The sequence below is a fragment of the Tupaia chinensis genome, unplaced genomic scaffold, assembly GCF_000334495.1.
Source record: "Tupaia chinensis unplaced genomic scaffold, TupChi_1.0 Scaffold000132_1, whole genome shotgun sequence".
NCBI classification, from domain to species: domain Eukaryota; kingdom Metazoa; phylum Chordata; class Mammalia; order Scandentia; family Tupaiidae; genus Tupaia; species Tupaia belangeri.
In genome coordinates, this window is record NW_006159601.1 from 3,944,068 (window position 1) to 3,964,653 (window position 20,586).

General features: G+C 49.3%; 1 protein-coding gene across 1 annotated transcript in view; it reads left to right on the forward strand.

Annotated features, from left to right (window-relative positions):
* Window positions 1-12,678: 12,678 nt before the first annotated feature.
* SPRY4 (sprouty RTK signaling antagonist 4) overlaps window positions 12,679-20,586 on the forward strand; it is a 15,793-nt gene continuing 7,885 nt past the window's right edge. Inside the window, exon 1 of the mRNA XM_006144789.2 lies at window positions 12,679-13,101. The gene's annotated coding sequence lies outside the window, so the exon portion shown is untranslated. The remainder of the gene's footprint in view (window positions 13,102-20,586) is intronic.

Here is a 20,586-nt window from a genome sequence, read left to right on the forward strand (position 1 = left end):
GAGAAAAAAAAAAAGAGAGAGAGAAAGTTAGAAAGCAAGCCACCAGGTCCAGGACTCGAACAGTAATTGGCCACATGGGAGTGTCCAGTGCCTTAACCACCACGCCACCCACTGGCCCCGAAGCTTGACAAATATTAATAAATGAAGGGACAAACCATTCTTACCAAGTGAAGGTCACTGTGTCCAAAAACAACTACCCTAAGAAGCTTCGCTCAGTTTCATTACACAACTTGCACTCATTCACTCGCAGACTATTCACTTGCCGTTTCTTTGTGTCAGAGAGAATCAAAGGCAGCTGTTCCAGGGCTTCTCCTGAACATACAAACAGTCTGTGGGCTGTTCGATGGCAAGAACGTGTCCAGAGAGGTTCGGCAGCTGAGCAGATATCCCGGTACTCAGAGCAGAGGAGAGGGAGCCCCTCCCCATTCTTGGCTCATCAGACTGAGCAAAGGCAGATGGATTGAACAATCAATCATGACCCTTTCCAAAGGCCCCGAATGGTGGACCGGATCATGGTCAATGGTACCCAGGTTACTGAACTCCACGTGTTTTGGCAAAGTAGGCTGAAGGATGAGTTTGGTTGGTTGCAGATAATTGCTAACCACAGAGAAAACCCTTGCCTTAAAAATCCAGTTGGGGGTGGGGGTGGGGAGGACCAGCAGTTGGCGTAATGGCTATGTCATTGGACTCCCATGCAGTCAACCACGGTTCAAGTCCTAGACACGGTGCCCAAGATCCCAAGAGAATAGAGGAGAAGGGATTGTGGTGTGGTCATGCCCCCTTGAGAGTGATTTCTTGCTTTCTGTCTCTCTGTCTCTTTCTGGCGAGCGCATGCACCCTATAGGAAAAAAAACTCTCAAAAAAAAAAGTCCCTCCTAGGGGGACCAGCAGATGGCATAGGGGTTACCACCCTGGGTTCCCACATGGCCAATTGTTGGAGTCCCAGATCCAGTGGCTTGAAACTCATGTCCCGCGCATGTGCGTGAGTGCCCATTGATCCCAGGAGAACTGAGAAGGGATTGTAGTGTGGTCATTCTCACTTTCCCTCCCACTATCTCTGTCTCTTTTTCTTGCAAATGCATGCACCCTATGGCAAAAGTCTCTAAAAAAAAAATTCCTTGGAATTTTAAGGACTTTTACATATTTCCCAAAGCATTTCCTTTTATTAATAAGCTCTACATCCTGTTATCTGATTTGTCTGACTTTATACATGGATGGCAATGGCTATGTTTGGTTTCCTTATCCTCAGTGAGGATGAGGTCTTTGTTCTTTAAGGTCATTGATAAGACAGTAATAGCAGTAACTAACATTAATTGATCATCACTCTTTGTCAGACTCTGCTAAGTTCTTTTATTTTTCCTTCTTTGTTTTTCACTTTAAGGTTATTTATTTATCTTCCATGAGAGAGCAAGTACCCCACAATCCACCCCCAGTCTCAGTCAGTCTGGATCATAGGCATGTGTCTGATATGTACAGGGAGGTCCATGACGAGAGACCAGGACCCTCCCAAGTGGGTCTAGTCACAGCGCTGCCCATTGCCTAATCCCTGTGCTAAGTTCTTTACATGTATATAAAACCTCTTTCAAATCTTCACTAAATTAGCTCGTGATGGTCCCCTGCTTAAAACCATCCAGTGACTTTACATTTGGAAACTATTTTTTTTATAATTAGCTTATTTAACTTTATTTACTTATTTATTTTAATTTGACCAGAGAAGGACAGAGAGAGAGACAGTCAGAAAGTGAGAAAGCAAGCCACCAGGTCCGGGACTCAAACCACAGTCAGTCATGTGGGAGTCCAGTGCCCTTAACCACCACACCACCTGCCAGCCCCAAAATGTAAACTATTTACTGTGGCCTCCAAGATCCTACATGAGTTGGCCTCTGCCTATTTCCTTCTTCTCTCTCTCTTTTTTTTTTTTTTGGTAGAGTTTTTTGCCTTAGGGCACATGTGCTTGCCAGAGAAAGACAAACAGTGAGAGAGAAAGTGAGAAATCACCCCTGGTGGGGTGGCCTCACTCAATCCTATCTTCTCCATTCTCCTCCTTGGATCTTGGCCATGCATGTGCATGTACCCAGCATGAGTTTCAAGACCTCTGCCTATTTCTGATGGCTTATCTCAAACAGCCCCTCCTCCTCCTCTTCCTTGGCCAGAGAGCTGAGCTCAGGCAGAACCAGCCTTCTTTCTGTGGCTGCCTCCCAGCCTCTGCACCAGTTAGCCCTTCTGCCTGGGATGCGCTTCCCTCACATCCACGCGTAGCTGCTCCTTCTGGTCATTTCCGTCTCAGCTCAATCTTTACCCCCTGACTCCTCTCCTGCCCTATTGCTTAACCACAGCACCTTTTTTATTGCCACCTTGGCACATATCACCATCTGAAATGATCTTAATGGTTGGCTCAGTTATCACCTGCCTACCCGAAGGAGACCATTCAATCTCTGTGGACAAACACTTAAATGTCTTGATCGCTACCAAATTTTCAATGCCCAGAACAGAGCCGAGTAGGCATTTCACAAACATTTTTCCAGTAAAGGAATAGGTAAAAGATCCAATGAGATAAGATACTTATACAATTCTATAGATGAAAAACCTAGGGCTTAGTGATATTTGGGGACATGCGCAAGATCTCAGAGTTAGCAAATAAGTGTTGGAGCTGAGTGAGAATCAGACTCAGGCCTAGTTGACTCCAAGACTTGAGTTGTTCTTTTTTTTCCCCCCTAGTTTTTGCCAGTATGTGTGCTCAGTGGAAAGACACAGAGCAACAGAGAGAGAGAGAGAAAGCAAGAAAGCATTGTCCATGGGGAATGGTCACACCACAGTCCCTTCTCCGTTTCTCCTTCTTTTCAGGATTCTGGCCTGCATGCACATGCACCTAGTATGTTTCTCAAGCTTCTGGGTCCAGAACATAAACCACGCAGTTGGCCACGTGGGACCCAGACACTTTAATCAGCATGCCACTGGATGTCCTAGCCTTTTTTTTTTTTTTTTTTAATTTGCCAGAGAGCTTGTCCACTTAGACAGAGAGAGTGAAAGCAAGAACGTGTGGCCACATACAATCCCTTCTCTTCCAGGGGCATGGTAACACCATAATCCCTTCTCTTCCATCTCTCCATCCTTTCAGAATTTGGGGCACAAATGCACATGTACTGATGTGTTTTTCAAGTCACTAAGACTTGAACTGCAGTCAGCCATGTAAAATCCAGCAGCCTCAACTACCATGCCATGGGCTGGCCCCAGATTTGTGTTTTATTATTATTGTTTTAAAAGAATTATTTATTTAATTTTACCTATTATTATTTTTTTAAAACTTGCTATAGAGCACATGTGCTCACCAGAGAGAGAGAGAGAAAAAGAAGGGAGGGAAAGTGAGAGAGAAAGCTATCAGGTCTAGGCCTCTGACCATGGCCACCCATATAAGAGTCTAGCAATTTTTTTCTTTTTTTTGGAGAGGTTTTTTCACTATAGGGTGCGCGCGCTCGCCAGAAAGACAGAGACAGAGATAGAAAGCGAGAAATCACCTCTGAGAGGGGATGGCCACACCATAATCCCTTTCTCCATTCTCCTCTTGGGATCTTGGGCACGCACGCGCACGCACATGCACCCGGCGTGAGTTTAAGCCGCCGGGTTGGGCACTTGAACCGCAGTCGACTACATGGGAGTCCAGCGACATAGCCATTACGCTAACTGCTGGTCCAGAGTTTAGCATTTTTAAAAAATATTTATTTAATTTCATTTGTTATTATTATTATTTTAATTTGACCAGAAAGAGATAGAAAGAGAGGGAAAGTGAGAAACCAAGTCAACTAGGTCCAGGACTCAAACCACAGTCAGCCATGTGGGACTCCAGCACCTTTAACCACCAAAGCACCCACTGGGCCCAGAGTCCAGCATTTTAACCACCATGTCATCTACCAGAGTTCATAGAGCACATGAGCTCATGGGGTTCGGGGGGTGGGGGAAGAAAGTGAGAAAACACCCTTCTCCATCCTCTATCTTCCTCTGGGGATTTTGAGTACTTATGCACATGCGCCTGGTGTGTCTTTCAACCCACTAGGTCCAAGACTTGAACTGTGCTATCGGTCATGTGGGATCCAGCTATCGTAAGTCTTAACTACCTTGCCACCAGCTGACCCAGCTTGTAATTTTAATCACTACACGAACTGAGGTTTATCCTATGAATCATGTCATATACCCTTTCCACCACTACACCCATATTTATTCTTTGCACAGGACCTAGCTGGAGAACTATGTGGCTAAAACATTGAATAAAGTGCTGCAGAGTGTGAACCGGTACCACCACTCTGAATAACTGTTTGGAAATGATGTACTAAAGCTGAATACCACTATATACCTACTTGGTGGAGACAATGATACAGTGGTAAACTGCAATCTTCTGCAAGGCAATCCTCATTGAAAAGCACCCCATTCTGTCCAGAGACCGCCCTGAGAATGCCAAGTCCGTGTATGCCCATGGTCCAGAGATGGCTGAAGGCTGAGGCTGGAATGCAGTCTCAAAATCCTGTTGGAGGTTCTCTCTCTCGCTCTCAATCCACTTCTCTCATGAAAGAAATGAATAAATAAGTTACACATACAGATATATACATGTATTAACAAGAACCACATATGGGAATATTCATAGAAACTTTTTTTGTTTTTGTTTACTTTCTGCACTTGTCAAAGACAGAGAGAGAGGGAGAGCAAGAAACACTCCCCAAATGGGACATGGTCACACTGCTGCTGTCCCTCTTTTTCCATTTCTCCATCCTATTGGGATTTGGGTCCTACATGTGCACCCACTCAGCATGTTTTAGAAGATGCTGGGGCTGGGATTCAAATCACATAGTTGGCCATGTGTGATCTAGCTCCTCCCCTCCCTTTTTTTTAAGAATTATTTTACTTAAATTTTTATTTAGTATTATTATTTATTTTCAAAAAAAAAGAGAGAGGAAAGAAAAGAAGGAAAGCCACCAGGTCCAGGACTTGAATTGTGGTCAGTCGTGGGAGTCCAGCGCTCTTAACCACCACGCCACCTGCCAGCCCCATGATCTATCTCCCTTGACCACCAGGCCACAGGGCCAACCCTAGAAGCAGTGTTATTTTTTCTCTAGGGCATGCACACTCCTGGAGAGGACGATCACCAGTAGAACAGATAAATGTATTTATACAGTGCAATATTATACAGCAGCTAAAAAGAAACTGTAACTACATACACATGAATAAATCTCTTTCAAACACACATTACAAAGTGTATAATTCCATTCATAGAAAGACTCAAAATAGGCTAAATTAATCTGTGATATGACAAGTCACATTAGTAGTTACCCTTGTGTGTAGAAATGGGGGATAGAGGGGCTTAGGGAAGGGATGGGCTTGAGTAGGGCTTCTAGAATCCTGGTAATAGTTTGTTTCTTTTTCTTTTTTTTTTTAATACTTATTTAACTTTATTTATCACTTATTATTTTTAAGTTTGCTACAGGGCATGCATGCTCACCAGATAGATATAGAAAGAGAAAGAAAGGAACGATGAGAAAGCAAGCCACCAGGTTTGGGGCTTGAACTGGGAATCCAGTACCTTAACCGCCATGCTACCTGCTAGTCCCAATGGTTTGTTTTTTAATCTGAATACTGGTTACACAGTTGCGTTCCTTTGTAAAAATTTGTAAAGTACTCCATGATTTGTGAACTTTTGGAATGTATTTATGTAGAAACACACATGACTGACAAGTTTTGTGCATGAAAGTGGTTGAATACTAACAATTTCATATGGTTCAACTAACATGTTCTCCCTCCATAGATTACTTAAAGAAAAAAAAAATCCTGCCCAACTGAACTGCATTGTATGCTGCTTTGAAAAACTGGTTTTGAGAAAGCCTCTGTCTTCCAAAGGCTCCTTGGCAGGTGGTAAACAGGCTAAGGGTGGTTGTAAATTCTTTCCCAGGGCCCGAGGTGGTACTCTTGGCTGGGTACCCACCAGAGCCTGGATGAGGTACAAGTCTGCTGGAGGAGGCCAGAATGTCCTGGAGCAGAGATGCACCAGCCCAGTCCCAGTCCCAAGATGTCTATGTTCCTGGAACGCACCAGCCATGCCCACCCTGGATTCTTTGCACTTCTGCACCCTCCTTCCTGGGCATTGTTGTGGCTCCTGTTTCCCCGTCTCAGACTGCTAAGAAAGGCTTACCCTGACTTCCCAAAAAGGGGCTACCTCCTTCCTCCAGTCTCTGACACATCCCTTTATTATTGCCATCATGGGATCTACCAATACTCAAAATTATATTATTTGGACATTTACTTCTTTAAAAATTTTATTATTATTTAATTTGCTATAAGACATATGCACTCACCAAAGAGAGACAGAGAAGAGAGAGAAAGTGAGAAAGCAAGCCGCCAGGTTCAGGCCTTGAACCGTGGACTCAAACTACGGTCAGCCATATGGGAGTCCAGAATCTTAACCACCATGCTACCGACTTTTTATTACCTGTTCCCCTCATGAGACTAATTCGTATGAGAGCAGGGGATTCCTTTTATTCACTGTGGTATCTTCTGGGTCTGGCATGTGCCTGAAACTAGTGACTTTTACTATCATAACCAAGTTAAAATCTTTAGTTTCTCTCTTACACAGAGCAACTAGAGGACCACAAACCTAGCTGTGCACCTGACTCTGAGCAAGTTACTTGAAAAGTCTCATGCCGTGTAGTACGCACCACAACCCTTTGGACTGAGCAGCTAAACGGTCAGTACATCCATCCCCTTTTTACAGTCAAAGTTGGAAGAGTTTGTAGAATTCTGCAAAGCCATCACATGCTTGGCATGAACACTCTCCCCCAATATCGAGAGAGAGAACCAACAGTGTACACATTCAGTCTTATATCATGCTAACTGCCATCACTGAAATTCATCAAGTATCTCTATAGGTCATGGTTAAAATCAGCCCCTAACTATGGCGAACAATTTAAGATACATAGCTACACAATCATAATACAATTCTTTTTTAATTTTTTTAAGAGTTTTTTTTTTGCCATAGGGCACATGTCCTGAGAGAGAGAGAGAGAGATGGAGACAACAAGAAGGAAAGAAGCCACCCCCTGGGGGGAATGACCACGCCACAATCCCTTCTCCTCCAGGGATCTTGGGCATGGGGGCATGCACGCACATGCACCTGGTGTCAGTTTCAAGCTACTGGGTCTGGGACTCAAACCATAGCCGACCTTGTGGGAGTCCAGGGATGTAACCTCTAGGCTACCTGCTAGCTCTCAAAATAAAAATTTTGTCCTATAAAAATTGTATTAGTTAATGCAATGATATGACAATCTCAGTATGTTTTAACTTTTTATTAATAAAAATAACTTCATTTGCATTTTAGCAGGCTTTTCTTTTTGTGTTTTTGATGCACCCAGAAAAATGAGCTCCCCTTTTAAAAAAAAGTAACTCATGGAGTCAGCAGATGGCATGATGGTTAAGACATGGGCTCCCACATGGCCGACCCTGGTTTGAATCCCCAACCTGGTGGCTTGCTTTCTCATTTTCCCTTTCTCTATCTCTCTCTGGTCAAATTAAAATAATAATAATAATAATAAACAACATAATTCTAAGAACAGACAAACAAAAACACTCCAACTCTTTCTCTGGCCGGCCACAGTGCCAGATCAGTAACATAATGCTCTGCAATGCGGAAGTCATAAGGGAAGGTCCTGGGTTTGTGCCCCGAGGTCTTCCTATAGACACCAAGTAATGTACCCATGATCCTAGCCGCTGAGACAGGCGGATCACAGCACAAAGACCCTGTTGGGGGTGCCTCTCTCTTTTCTATTTTTTTTGAGATTATTATTATTTTGCTATAGGGCGCGTGAGCTCACCAGAGCAACAGAGAGAGAGATAGAGTGACAGAAAACAAAAAATCATCCCTCTGAGGGGATGACTACATCACAATCCCTTCTCCTCCATTCTCCTCTCAGGATCTTGGGCACGCAGACACACACGCCCAGTGTGAGTTTTAAGTCGCCTGGTCCAGGACTTGAACCATGGCTGACTACTTGGGAATCCAGTGACATAACCATTATTCCATCTGTTGGTCCCAGGGAGGGGCTGGGGGGGGGGGAGATACCTCTTCTCTCTCACACATGAATGGAGGAAAAAAACTTAGGAAAAAATTCAAACTCATTCCTTGCATCAAAACAGCTGCATCTGTGAAATAATCAACCAGTGTGTATTTGGCACCTACACTATGTCAGGCAGTGTTTTCTTCCCCCTTTTTGCCAGAGGTTGCCTGCACTTGCCAGAGAGAGAGACACAGAAGGTACCCTGAAATGGGGCGTGGTGATGCTGCAATCCCTTCTCTTCCATTTCTGTCTCGCTGGGATTTGGAGCATGCACCTGCACGTACCCAGCATGTATTTTAAGCTGCCAGGGCTGGGTTCAAACCGTGTCGTGGGCCATACGGGATCTGTCTTCCCTAACCAGCAAGCCATAGGACAGGTTCAACAGGTTAGTATTATTGAATAAGGTTAGGTATTATTGAATAAGCGTCTTACATCTATCACCCCCATTCGAATTTACTCCACCCTTTGTGGTAAGCATTACTATTTTTTTCACATAACAGAGGAAGAAACTGAGGCACATGAAAGTTGAATAATTTGTCCCAAACTGCAGAGCTTGTAAGGGTCTCATTAAGCCCACCAATCTGTGGTCGATGTCTGCACACCTGTGTGCAAAGCTCTCAAGGCCCCCAGCTGAAACAGCTGAACACACTGAGCCAGAAAGCTTAGGCGGTTCTAACCTCTGCCTCTGACACACTGGCTTTTCTTCAGAGGACGAAGGTCCCCTGCCTATCCTTGCCTGTAGCACTCCCCAGGGCTTCTTCCTCCCACTCAGCCTGGCTGAGTCTGTATTCCACAAATCTGAGCTCCAGGGAGACTTCTCAGGACCCCCAGGCTGTGCCCCCCTCCTCTGCTCTGTAGTTCCCAGTAGCTCCATTCCGTAGTTCCCATGCACCACTGATGGTAACTAATTAAATCAGTCCTTGATCAACTATTTGTTTAATGTCTATCTCCTCTACTTGACTGTAAACAGTAGCAGTTCCAGAATTTCTGTTTAGATGGGGGCAGGTAATCTGACTCTGAGGGTTTTGCTTCCATTGTGTAGCACTGGATATAACGTTAAGAAGTGCCAACGGAACACAGAAGTGAATGAGGGTGCTGATAAGATTGTAGCAGGAAAGCACATCCCACCCCTACCTCTCTGCTTCCTCTCCGTGGCATTATCACTGACTGTAAGCTCAATAAAGGCAAAACTAGTGCCTGTTCTTTTTATCTCTGGAACCTCAATACCTGGCACTATGCCTGATACGTAGGAAGTATATATCTTTTAAAAATAAGTAAATAAATAAAATAAAGCCTAAGACTTCTTGTTTGAAAAAGAGGGATGATAAGATCAAGACACAGCTTTCCTTTCTTTTCTTTTTGAGAGATTTTTGCTATAGGGAACATGCGCTTGCCAGAAAGACAGAGACAGAGAGACAGAAAGCGAGAAATCACCCCCAGGGGGATGTCCATGCCGCAACCCCTTCTCCTCCATTCTCCTCTCGGGATTTTGGGCTCGCACGCGCATGCACCTGGCATGAGTTTTATGCTGCCGGGTCCAGGACTTGAACCATGGTTACTATGTGGGAGTCCAGCGATGTAACCATTACACCATCTGCTGGTTTCTGGGACACAGCTCTCTAAAGCAACATTATATAGGAAAACATGCAGAGTACAGGACTGGCACAAGTGCTCCATAAATGCCTGTCACTGAATTGGAATTCCTACCTCCCCTCGCCCCTCACTCATAACCAGGTCTGGGCAAGGTCAGGAGCATAAGGAAAGGACCAAGCCCAGAACTGAGCCCACTGTACTCCCTGGCTATGATCGGTTTGGGGGTTAGGGTAAAAACACTATCAGGAGCATGGGTAGGAGTGCCAGGCTGTTTGGATGTGCCTCTAGCAGACGAGGTGTACCTCGGGAAAACACGGAGCAGCTTTGGAATGAACAGTCAGCTGATGTAAAAAAAAAAAAAATCCCCACACAGCTCCACCAACCACCCTATCTACAAAAATGAACGTGGTGTCTTGAACCTGCTAAGAGGTAAATGTTTTGGATTTCCTGCTGCCTTTCATTCTGTCCCCTCACCTCTCACTCCTTAGTCCCAGGGCTGCTGGAGAGGTTTAAAACACAAAACAGAACGTATCACATCCTGCTTACAGCCCGTAACAGGATGATCCCTGAGCTCACAAGCTCACTTCTCCCTTGCTCATGAGGCTGCGGCCAGAGCCCTACCCCTGTCACCTCCACAGGCTAGTCCCCACATAGGGCCTCCACCCATAGATGTCTCTTCAACTCTCCCTCAGGCTTACTTCTCAGCCTTCAGGTCTCAACTCACAACCACTGCCCCCTCTGAGAGAGAGATGCCTCCATTCCCAAATCAAAATCAGGTCCTTCTCGGTCGTCTCCTCCCTCAACCTACGCCTCTGAGCATGCGTACTTTTCCCCTCCTGGCACTTTTTATGGCCTCAGACAGCATTGTCTGTCTCCTCAAAAGACTGTGAGCTTCACAAGGGCAGGGAGAGCTCTGCGTCAACGCTGAGTCCCCAGAGTCAGGGCAGGCCCCAGCACAGAACTGATGAACACATTTCTCATCACTGCTGCCCCACACCTTTCCTGTTTAGGTTCTAAGCAGGACCAGAAGATGGCTTCCAGTGCCCCCCCCCAGACACTGAATCGCACTGCATGCGGGCACTAGAAGCCTCTCCCCACTCAAGACCGGGACCTCCTCCTCACCACCGGGGGCTGGAGTCCCCTATCTCCTCCCTCAGAAAAGCGGAGAAAAAGACCATGAAATGGATCCCTGTCTCTAGCCTAATTCCTCTAATAAAGGAAGTAAGGCGACAGCGACCCCCTCCCATCCTTCTTTTCTACCGTAGTTTTAAAAGGATTTATGTATTCCCCTCCTTGTAGCTGAGCAAGGACCATGGGTGAACAGCGGCTGGAAAATTACTGCTTCATCTTTCGTTGCTTAACGTGCTTAAATAACATGCAAAAAACAGGTCTTAGGTCTGAGGTGCTGAGAGATTGTAGCAGCATAGACAGAACTGGGTTGCAAAGACCTAGAAAATCAGCACTGCAATTTCTAGTTCTTCCATTTACCAGGTACAGGACCCTGGGTTTCCATTGACATCAGACAGATGAATAGGACGATATGATATAGAACTTCTATACCCCTTAAAGTCCTCAACAGTGATAAATATCTCCCATTGTCCTGGTGAAGTTTTCCCTCAGATGTAGAGGGAGATCTTGGCCCTTGAAAGGAAGGCTGAGGTCCCCTAGGGGAGGGTCTGGGTCTGTTCTGCCACCGGGAGCTGGGGAAGTCATCACACTGAGGTGAGTCGGTGGTGCGAAGGCTTCTAGACTAGGACTCGGTGACCTTGGGCTCTTCTCTGGGCTGCCAGTCCATGGAGCGCCAGCCCCAGCCGAACACCACACCTCAACCCTGTGACACCAGTTCCTCTGACAACAGCCAAGCGCAGCCCTATGGTGGCGTAGGAAGAAAAGGACATCCTCACAAGCTCTTGGGGAAGCCAGAACACCGGCAAAACGACCTTCCTGGGGACTCAGATCCTGATTTTGCCACCAATGCATCAAAGCCACTGGGCTCGCCCGAGGCCACAGCTTCCTCCGTTCCTGGGAGGGGCTGGGCCTGCAACCAGGGCTCCTCGCCTTCCGGGAGTCAGGCCTAGAGGCAGGGGCTTTTCTTTTCATGGGCTTGGGCTGATCCTCCCCCACTCCCCATCATTAACTGTAAAGAAAGGATCCCCGGCCATTTCCATTTCCTCCACCGCTCAAGAACCCTGTTGTTATTTAATCCCGCAGCCACCCCGGCAGCATCCTTGGGGCAGCCGGCTCCACCCATCCACCTGGCCAGTTCTCGGCCGCTCCCGCTTCCCCCGAGGGGAGCTGGCGGCGGGAGGTGATGTGGGGTGGGGCTGGGGCTGGGGTGCTGGGGAAAGGCTCCTACCGCAGCAAAGGGCCGCGGGCCTTTGGTTTAAGATGCTCCTTGGGCCAGCGTCCAGTGAAGGCTGGGAAATGGACGAGGGTAGCGAGGGGCACCTAGCCAGGGCGGCCGAACGCCTGGGCACTGCGGACGGTACACTGGGGAGGATGGGGAGGGGCGCTGGGAGGCAAGGGCTTGGCCTCCTCCCGCTGAGTTGCCAGAATCGCCCCGGGGGGTGCTGGAGCCGGAAGAGGCCTCGGCACTCTTACTGTCCACACCCTGTAAGTGGGGGGAGGGGTGGTCCGCACTCACGAGACTCAGCCTTTGGAAAGGAGCCAGATTCAGCAGCTGCCCTCCACCTTTCTTTAATGTGAACGGTGAACATCTTAATTTTTGGTAAACGCAGCTTCAAGATCCCTCCTCCCCCCCCACCCCGACGCCCCTAGGCGCCACTAGTCTCGAGAAAGGTCCCCGGCAGGGGTCTTCCCACTCCCCCTCACCCACCCTTTGACTGCCTGCGGCGGGTAGAGATCCCCAGATATAGGTGTGTCCTTCCCCCACCCCTCTCTCAGCCCTGGATCCGGAGGCCTAAGCGCCCCCCGCCCCCCAGAGACACTGACGGTTCCTGTCCCATTCATTAAAAAAAAAAAAAGGCAAGAACAGCCTCCACCCGAACCTCCACCCCTCTTTATAAAAGAACTACGGCCCATAGAGGAGCGTGAGCCAGCCCCAGCAATCACGGGTTAAGTTCCTCTCCGGCCCCCCATTCATAAAAAAGGATCGCAGCGCATGCGCACACGGGGGCTCTTGCGCCCACCCATTCATAGAATCGCGAACGAGGCGCGTGCGCACTGGAGCTCCCTGCCCTCCCATTCATAAAAAAGCCATTTTCCCAGGCAGTGGTTGCAACATCGCCGAGGAGGCAGTGGGCTGAGCTGACAGCGCGGAGCTGGCGCTGCGGGGCGCAGGGAGCCTTGCCGGTTTCTCCGACCGGCGTCTGCGAGTACAGCGGCAGCTGACCCGCTCTGGTTCGGGGATTTACACAGACGTGGAGCGATGCTTGTGACTCTGCGGCTCCTCAAAGTAAGTCCATGGCCGGTTTTGGGATCCTAAACTGTCCCCCACTGAGGCGGGACGCTACTCCCCCTCCGGCTGGGGCAATGGTGCGCTATTTCTAGGCGCGCCTCAGTGTTCGTTCTCTCTGCCTGCGCCTCCTTGAGTCTCTGCGGTGCGCCGCAGTTCCCTGACTCCCTCGGCCGGGCCGGCACGGCGCCGGGGTTGTTCACAGCCTGGCACCGCCGTTTCCGACCCCCGTGCATTGCCAAGCCTAGCTTCCCCGCCCTCTGCGACTCGGGAAGCCCTGTGCGTGTCCCGGGAGTTTGCCTCTGGCCTGGCTTCTTTCCTTCTCTTGCCACCTCCTGCCTCGGGCGCCGAAACGGGCGCCTCTGGGGTTGGTCTGGAGCCACCGCTTGGGTCTGGGGGGCGCCCTCTCTCTGGGCGGCTCGCCTATCCCCAGGCTTCGTGCCCACGGTGCCAGCTTCTGCCATAGATCTCCCCAGCTCGCCGCAGCGGCCTATGCTCGACGTAGATTTTTCAGTCCCCTTCGGAATCGTGACGGACTAGTTTTCCTTCCCTTCTACCTCCCCCTCGATGGTCACCGTGGGGCCGGCCCAGGACTGGGCATTTATGCTCCCTCTCCTTGGCGAGGCGGTTCCTAGCCGTCTGACCTTTGCTCCGCTGCCGCATTTTACGCTGTGCAATTGACTTGCAGTTGCTTTTCCCTTCCCTGGCTTCTGCAGGGCCTCAGCTACTTGGCCTCCCCGTGCCTCCTTATCTTCGGGCAAGGAGCTGTGCCAGGCCCCGGAGCCCCCGGGCCGCGGTAGGGCTGTGGTGGGGGCTGAAGGTGCGTTTACATAACGCCGGGCGTGTGGGAGCTGGAGGAAGAGGTTACGTGCGTAGGAGAGAGATAAGGCTCCTACTTTCCCTCCTTTCTTCTTGGTGGTACCAGGCTTGACATCACCGAGAGAAGGATAGAGACAGACGGTATGTTCTGAAAAATTCTAAATCGCCTGGGCCAGAGGGGCACCGAGGTGGGTGAGGGCGAGTTTGGCCAGCCTGAGTTGCTTGGCTCCGTCACTGGGGCCAGGGCTGTGCCCAGTTTCCCCTCCATGCAGACGATCAAAAAGCATTTAGACAGTAGCTGCTCTTGTGCAAGAAGACGGTTTCTCAATTCTCTTTGATTGGGGGCTGGGGGTTGTGGCAGAGAAGGCAAGAGAGGCAGAAAATGATCGCATGGCTTGAAGGGCTAGGGGATGGACGGGAGAGGCGAAATGGGCTGAAGGAATTGGATGGTGGGCGGAGGGGAGAGCGGCTGGCTGATTCTTTCCACCAGCTGCTGGATGGGCATCCATATTGCTAGACCTGGGTGAGGACAGGAGGCTGCCTTCTGGCGCAGGGAGGCTCCCGGATCCCTCCAGCGTGTGGTTAGAGCTGGAAGGAAAGGTGTAGATTCAGTGGGCCTCCAGAGGGGTTGCAAGGCAACCCCTCTTTCCAGCCTCCAAATGAGTGGCGTGATTCTCTCCCGTTTGCGGAGAGGCCAGACACATTGGAGGGGCCAGAGCAAGCATTTGTCTGGTTAACCCACCAAGGTGCTCACCTTCTGACAAGTCCCTGGGAATATGAAGCTGGAAGGTAAAAACCCAGAGCAGTTGAGAAATGTAGGTTTATCAATCTCTTAATAAGCTTGGTCTGGCCTGAGGGCCTACCCAATCCTACCCAATATTGTACTGGTGGATTTCACAATGTTTAGAATTCTCTGGATCTTCCCACAAGTGGAGCCTAAGTATCTGACATTTTCAGCTTATTTCTCTACTTTTTAGGGGCTGGTGTGGGGCACACTAAGAAAGATGGGGTTGCCATTGCTCTTTCCCAAAGGGCGAAAAAGAAATTGCAGAGATGTCCAGTGTGAACCCGCGTTTTCCTCTTAACATCCCTTGGGGAGGGCCTCACAGGCGGCCAAGCTCCAGGCAGACTAACATGGTGGGCAGAATGGACACTCACCATCTGAGCTCTGGGAGGCAGGGCAGGTGGGGGGCATTTTGGTAGTAGATTTCTGAACTCTTGATGGACAAATATTGGTCAGCTAGGGTGAGGGAGACCATCTGTTGGTTAACTTTCATTTTATGCTTTGAACTCAGAAGTCATTTCCCTTTTTGTGGGGTGTTAATGCCCTTCTGCCTTTAACGCTCTTGCCCATCTCTATGACTTTTTCTAGATTACGATGAATTGTCTCACTGGAACTTTGGTTGGGGCTGACTCTGAAGGATGGAATATAGAACAAGTCTAGGCTAAAGCAGGGCAGAGGCTGGGGACCAGTGGGCATTCGTGCCTGCAGGTGCCATTTTTGTTTGCATCCTTCCAGAATTGCTGGGAGGTGTGGATCATTGGAAATTTACCCTCTACCCAGGTCATACCCCTCACCCCTACCCCTGGTAAGACTGGCATCAGGGTCCAGAGGTTTGGCTGACCTTTTTTGTTTTTTGTTTTTTGTTTTTGTTTTTTTGAGAGGTTTTTGCTATAGGGCCCGTGTGCTCGCCAGAGATAGAGCTAGAAAGCAAGAAATCATCCCCGGGGGGGGGGAAAGAGAACGCTCGAGTGCGGGCGGGGGGGGGGGGGGGGGGGGGGGATGGCCACACAGCAATTCCTTCTCCGTACTCCTCTTGGGATCTTGGGCACTCACGCACACGCGCCTGGCGTCAGTTTTAAGCCACCCAGTCCGGGATGCGAACAGCGGTCGACTACGTGGGAGTCCGCCATTATTACGCTAACTGCTGGTCCCTGGCTGACCTTTTTGAGTAGCAAACAAAAGCAGTTTTTCAGAACAAAATTTGAAAGTCGGTGATTTTAAAAAACGAAAGGAGGAAATAAATCCGCCAACTACCTTCCCAAATGGCCCTTGAGGCATGTTGCTCTGGGATTTCATACTTTCGGATCACAAGTGCAGACTTCAGTTTCTGATGCCCCTTGGTGTGGCATCTTCCACTTTGGGGCCCCCACAAGCATTTATGCTTCCTTGGGCCATCCCTTTAGGTAAGGCCCAGGTGTTGGCACAAAGGCTACCCTAGGAAAGAGCCCTCCTTTTTACACAGAGAAATTCAGTGTTCCTAAGGGTCATCTTGTTTCCAGCAGGTGGCGAGGTAGCTAAGGGCGCTGGACTCCCACATGGCAGGCCGTGGCTCGAGTCACAGACCCGTTGGCTTATTTTCTCACTTTCCCCCTCTCTCTTTCGCTTTGTCTCTCTCTCTCTCTGGCCAAATTAAAATAAATAAATAAATAGTTAAATTTTGAAAGTTAGTGGGCATCGGGACCAGCAGTTAGTGTAATGGCTATGTCGCTGGGCTCCCATGTAGTCGACGGCGATTCGAGTCCCGGACCCGGTGGCTTAAACTCACGCCAGGCGCTTGTGCGTGCGTGGCCAAAACCACGAGAGGAGAATGGAGGAGAAGGGATTGTGGCGTGGCCATCCCCCCTGGGGGTTGATTTCTTGCTCTCTGTGTCTGTCTCTCTCTGTCTCTGGCGAGCGCACGCGCCCTATAGCAAAAACCTCTCCAAAAAAAAAATGTTAGTGGGCAAAGCTTTTAAAAAAAATCATCTCATTTAATTTGGTTCTGAATCCCTAGTGTATGTCCCCTACTGAGATGGAAGTTCCCTTGGGTTGACAACCTGGGGAGAATTCCCGCCCAAGCCTCTGGGTTTGAGGCTGTAGTTGAAAATGTATTACTATCAGACAGGACAGGCTTCTAAGGGAGGGACTGGCCAGAGTGGAGGAGGTTCCATCTTCTGGTTAACCTGGAACTCCTTGACAGAGGGAAAAGCAGTGACTCACTGGAGTATATTCCCTATCTTCCAAAGAGCTAGAGAAGGTGATGAAGACCCTTTCAGACCAAGCTAGGGGCCAGGGCAGAGCCGTGAATGGCTAGGCAAACCTGCTTGTCAGGGGCCCCCTCTGCAGAGACAAGGGGCCAGGACTAGTGCTCATTGTTATAACAGGGCTTTGAGGTGGGGGGACGCTAATTTTAAGGGTCCCCTTCCTGCACAGGAGGTGTGGGGTGCTCTATGATGTAAGAGGCGGGATATTCTTGGCTCCAAGGAGTCTGGGGCCACCTCACAGATCCGGACAGCTGACAAGGCTGGAGAACGGATCCCGGACATGTGGCTGGGCTTACGGCTCCACCGCTCAGCTGTGATGGTGATTGTTCTTCCCAAGGACAAGCCCCAGTCAGTGAAGGAAGCAAGGGCACTGGGGAGGGAGCACAGATGTGCTGGATGGAGTGGAGGGAAGGGGCCCTTCGGGGCAGGTGGCCACTTGCAGAAGAGTGGCTTCCCTTGTCGAGTGTCTGTCTTTTTCTGGTTGGGGGAAGGGCGAGTCATTTCCTGTCCCTGTCCCTAGAGTAAGCTAAAATCTATTATTGTAAGTTAATGTCTTGGTGGCCGGTAGGGAGACGAATTCCATCTTGGTGTCCCTGGGGTCTTGGGTTCTATTCCCACCCCAGGCTCCTTTGAGCTTCCTTTTCTGATTCTATGCTTCTAACCCCTTTTTATGGGGATCTGAGCAGACTACAACTAAGGGGGGGCAACACAGTTCAGAAACTTGAAGCCAATTAAAATGCCCCAAAGCCAAAGTACAATCAAATTCGCCTGCCCACCCAGGCGCTGGGGCATTGGAGTACAGCTGACAGGTTATGGGAGAGGGAAGAGAAGAGGATTGAGATTATTAGCAGAGGTGAGCCTTGGTGCTGGTGGTGGAGGAAGCCTTATTCTCCTTCTGGGGCTATTCTCAGCGGAGGTCGTCTTCCTCTGTAGGGTGTAGGGAGGGGCAAGTCCCTGGCTCTCCTCCCCAGCTCCCCCTTCACACACACACACACACACACACCTTTTCTAAATCTTTCTGAAAGCAATAAGTCATCATTTGATTATAGCCTAATTAAGTAAACTGTGATATTAACACAAAAAACTCAGCAATAGGGGTGGGTGAGCCCGGACCCAGACCCTCCCTCAGCAGCCTGGAGATCTTTATTCGAAGTTGTTAAAGGGTTAAACAAACTTCACTGAAAGAACCTGCTGAGACTGAATGAGGCGGTGCAGAAACTGCCCATTCATTCAGAGCTTCTTGCCAGTTTGTCATTAGCCGACCTGTAGTTTGCAAAGTGCAACTGTCAGATTTTCCCGATATTTCCCAACTCCCCTCCCTAGGGAAAGTCAAGGGGAGGGTGTGGGTGGGTGGGAAGAGGCATTCTGCTCAATTGTGCAGACATTTAACGTCCTTGTGCCCCTTGATTCTTTCCTGCAGCCTGTGTTGAACAGCCTGCAGCCCCCTCCCTCCTAGGTACAAATGCAATGAGTGTCAGACGAGCCTCCCAGACCTGTCATGAACACGTGTATGGCTGTGGGCTGGGGTTTCGCTGAGTCAGTATTCTAGGAGTCTCCTCTCTGGCTGTCCCATCCCTTCTCCAAAGACCTAGACCGATGAAGATGCCCTAGGGACCCTTAAGTTCAATTTGATAAGTAGGGAGGAAAGGGGATTGATTATCTTCCACCCCACAGTTTCCTTTTAGAGAGTATTTTGTAGTGAAAAAACCCTGCACATGAGACCCATTCACTTTAAGAAAACTAGAAATGAAATCAGTAAAGGGAGGGATGAGCCAACAGAGAGATGGCAAAGAACCTTGAATTGGGAGTGAGCCCTATGATCTCAGAGCCTTCCTTGAATAAGAGATGACACCCCCTTCCTCCCCCACTCCTCATCTTCACTCTGCACACTGAAAATGCCCCTCACTGCGGATAGTAAGATGTAAACCCTGCCTGGCTTTCCTGCTGGTTGGGTTGTATGAGTCCCAGGATGGCCTGATGACGTTCCCTAAGGGCTAGAGGCAGACTGGGGAGGCTGCAGGAATAAATGGCTGGAGAGTGATCGGCCCTTTCATCTTCCCGTGTGTACCCAGAGCGAGGTTACAGAGGGCCACGGCCAGCCACTGTAAGTCAGGGTGACACTTTCGGGACTTCGGCTGTCTGCATTTGGATCCTGCCCTGGTCGCTCCATAGCACAGTGACCCTTTGTGCTTCCATTCTCTCCTCTGCAAAATGAATACTCTCCTCCAAGGTGATGGTGAGGATTAAATGAGAAGAGAAATCACTGGGGGCTTAGCACAGAGCCTGGCACCAAGACACGTTTCCGAAGTATTAGCTGCATCCTTAATTATTATTTCATATTACTAGAAGGTTGTGTGGAGGTAAAGATATCCTTTCCCTTAGCACTAATCCATAAAACTGCTGCCTAAAACTTGCTAGAGGTGCTCCCTGGGCTAAGTGGAGTGCTGGCTTTGTTTCTCTGTCCAGAGTCTTCCAAATTGGCCATCAGTCTCCCAAGGAGCCTAAATGAGGCAAAGCCTCCTCTCCTATTTATATTATAAATCTCTTCCTTCTTTGCAGGGGAAGCAGAGAGTACATGTTAAACTGCACTTAAGATCATCAGGGTCCCTCCGATTGGAGGTGGGCGTGTCCCAGTGCTCCCAATGCGTACAGATTGATCTTCTGAACCATCTGAGAGAAGGGGTTTTTTGAGACATCATTTAGCTATGCTGAAGGGTTATCATCAGGCAGTTCAGGAAGTTGTTTTTCTGTGTCAGCCAAATAAATTCAGCAGAGGCTCTTAGAGAGCCCCACTGTGGAGGGCCCCTGCCAGCAGGGAGATGAGGCCACAAGGCCTAAGAAGGTCTGAGCCCTGGAACCAGCAGTCAACCATTGTTTTTTGCTGAGTGGCCAAAAGGATTCCTGCATCAGAATTAAGATAGGGAAGACACATTTCAGAGCCTGTCTGCTGCAGTCATCAGATGCTCCATGTCCCAAGAGAGAGCTGAGTTACTGTGGGCCAAGCTCCCACCCCCGTGTCTGGCCTCAGATGCAGGCCCAGATGTTGACAGCTGCCTCTGGAGGGTGATGGGAGCCTGTGAATGCCAACGGCCTCCTGGCCGGTCCCCGTTGTGCATTGCTGTGGCTGCTTCCACCCTGCCTTCCTTAGCGGGATTCCCCAGTGGATGGAAAAGTCCCACCAGGAAGCCAGGGTGGGAGCAGCGGCTGTAGGCAGACCCGCTTCCGGGACCTGTTCAAACCCTTGAGCCTTGCCCATGTCCTTTGCTTCATCCAGAGGAGAAGCAGCTGTTTTCAGAGAACCCCAGTAATGGAATTAGGGAAAGGAAAGTAGATAATCTGCTTGGGGTGGAGGTACTTGTACTTTCCCCACAATGTGACCAGTTCCAACCCTGGTCCTGAGAGAGGAAACCTGTCTACATGGAGCAGCAGAATCTTCTAATTGCTCCTGACGTCCTGTTCGCAGGACCCCAAATATTCTTTTTTTTTTTTTTCTTTTTTTGGAGAGGTTTTCACTGTAGGGCGCGTGCGCTCGCCAGACAGACAGAGAGAGACATAGAGACAGAAAGCAAGAAATCACCCCCCAGAGGGGATGGCCACACCGCAATCCCTTCTCCTCCATTCTCTTCTCGGGCTCTTGGG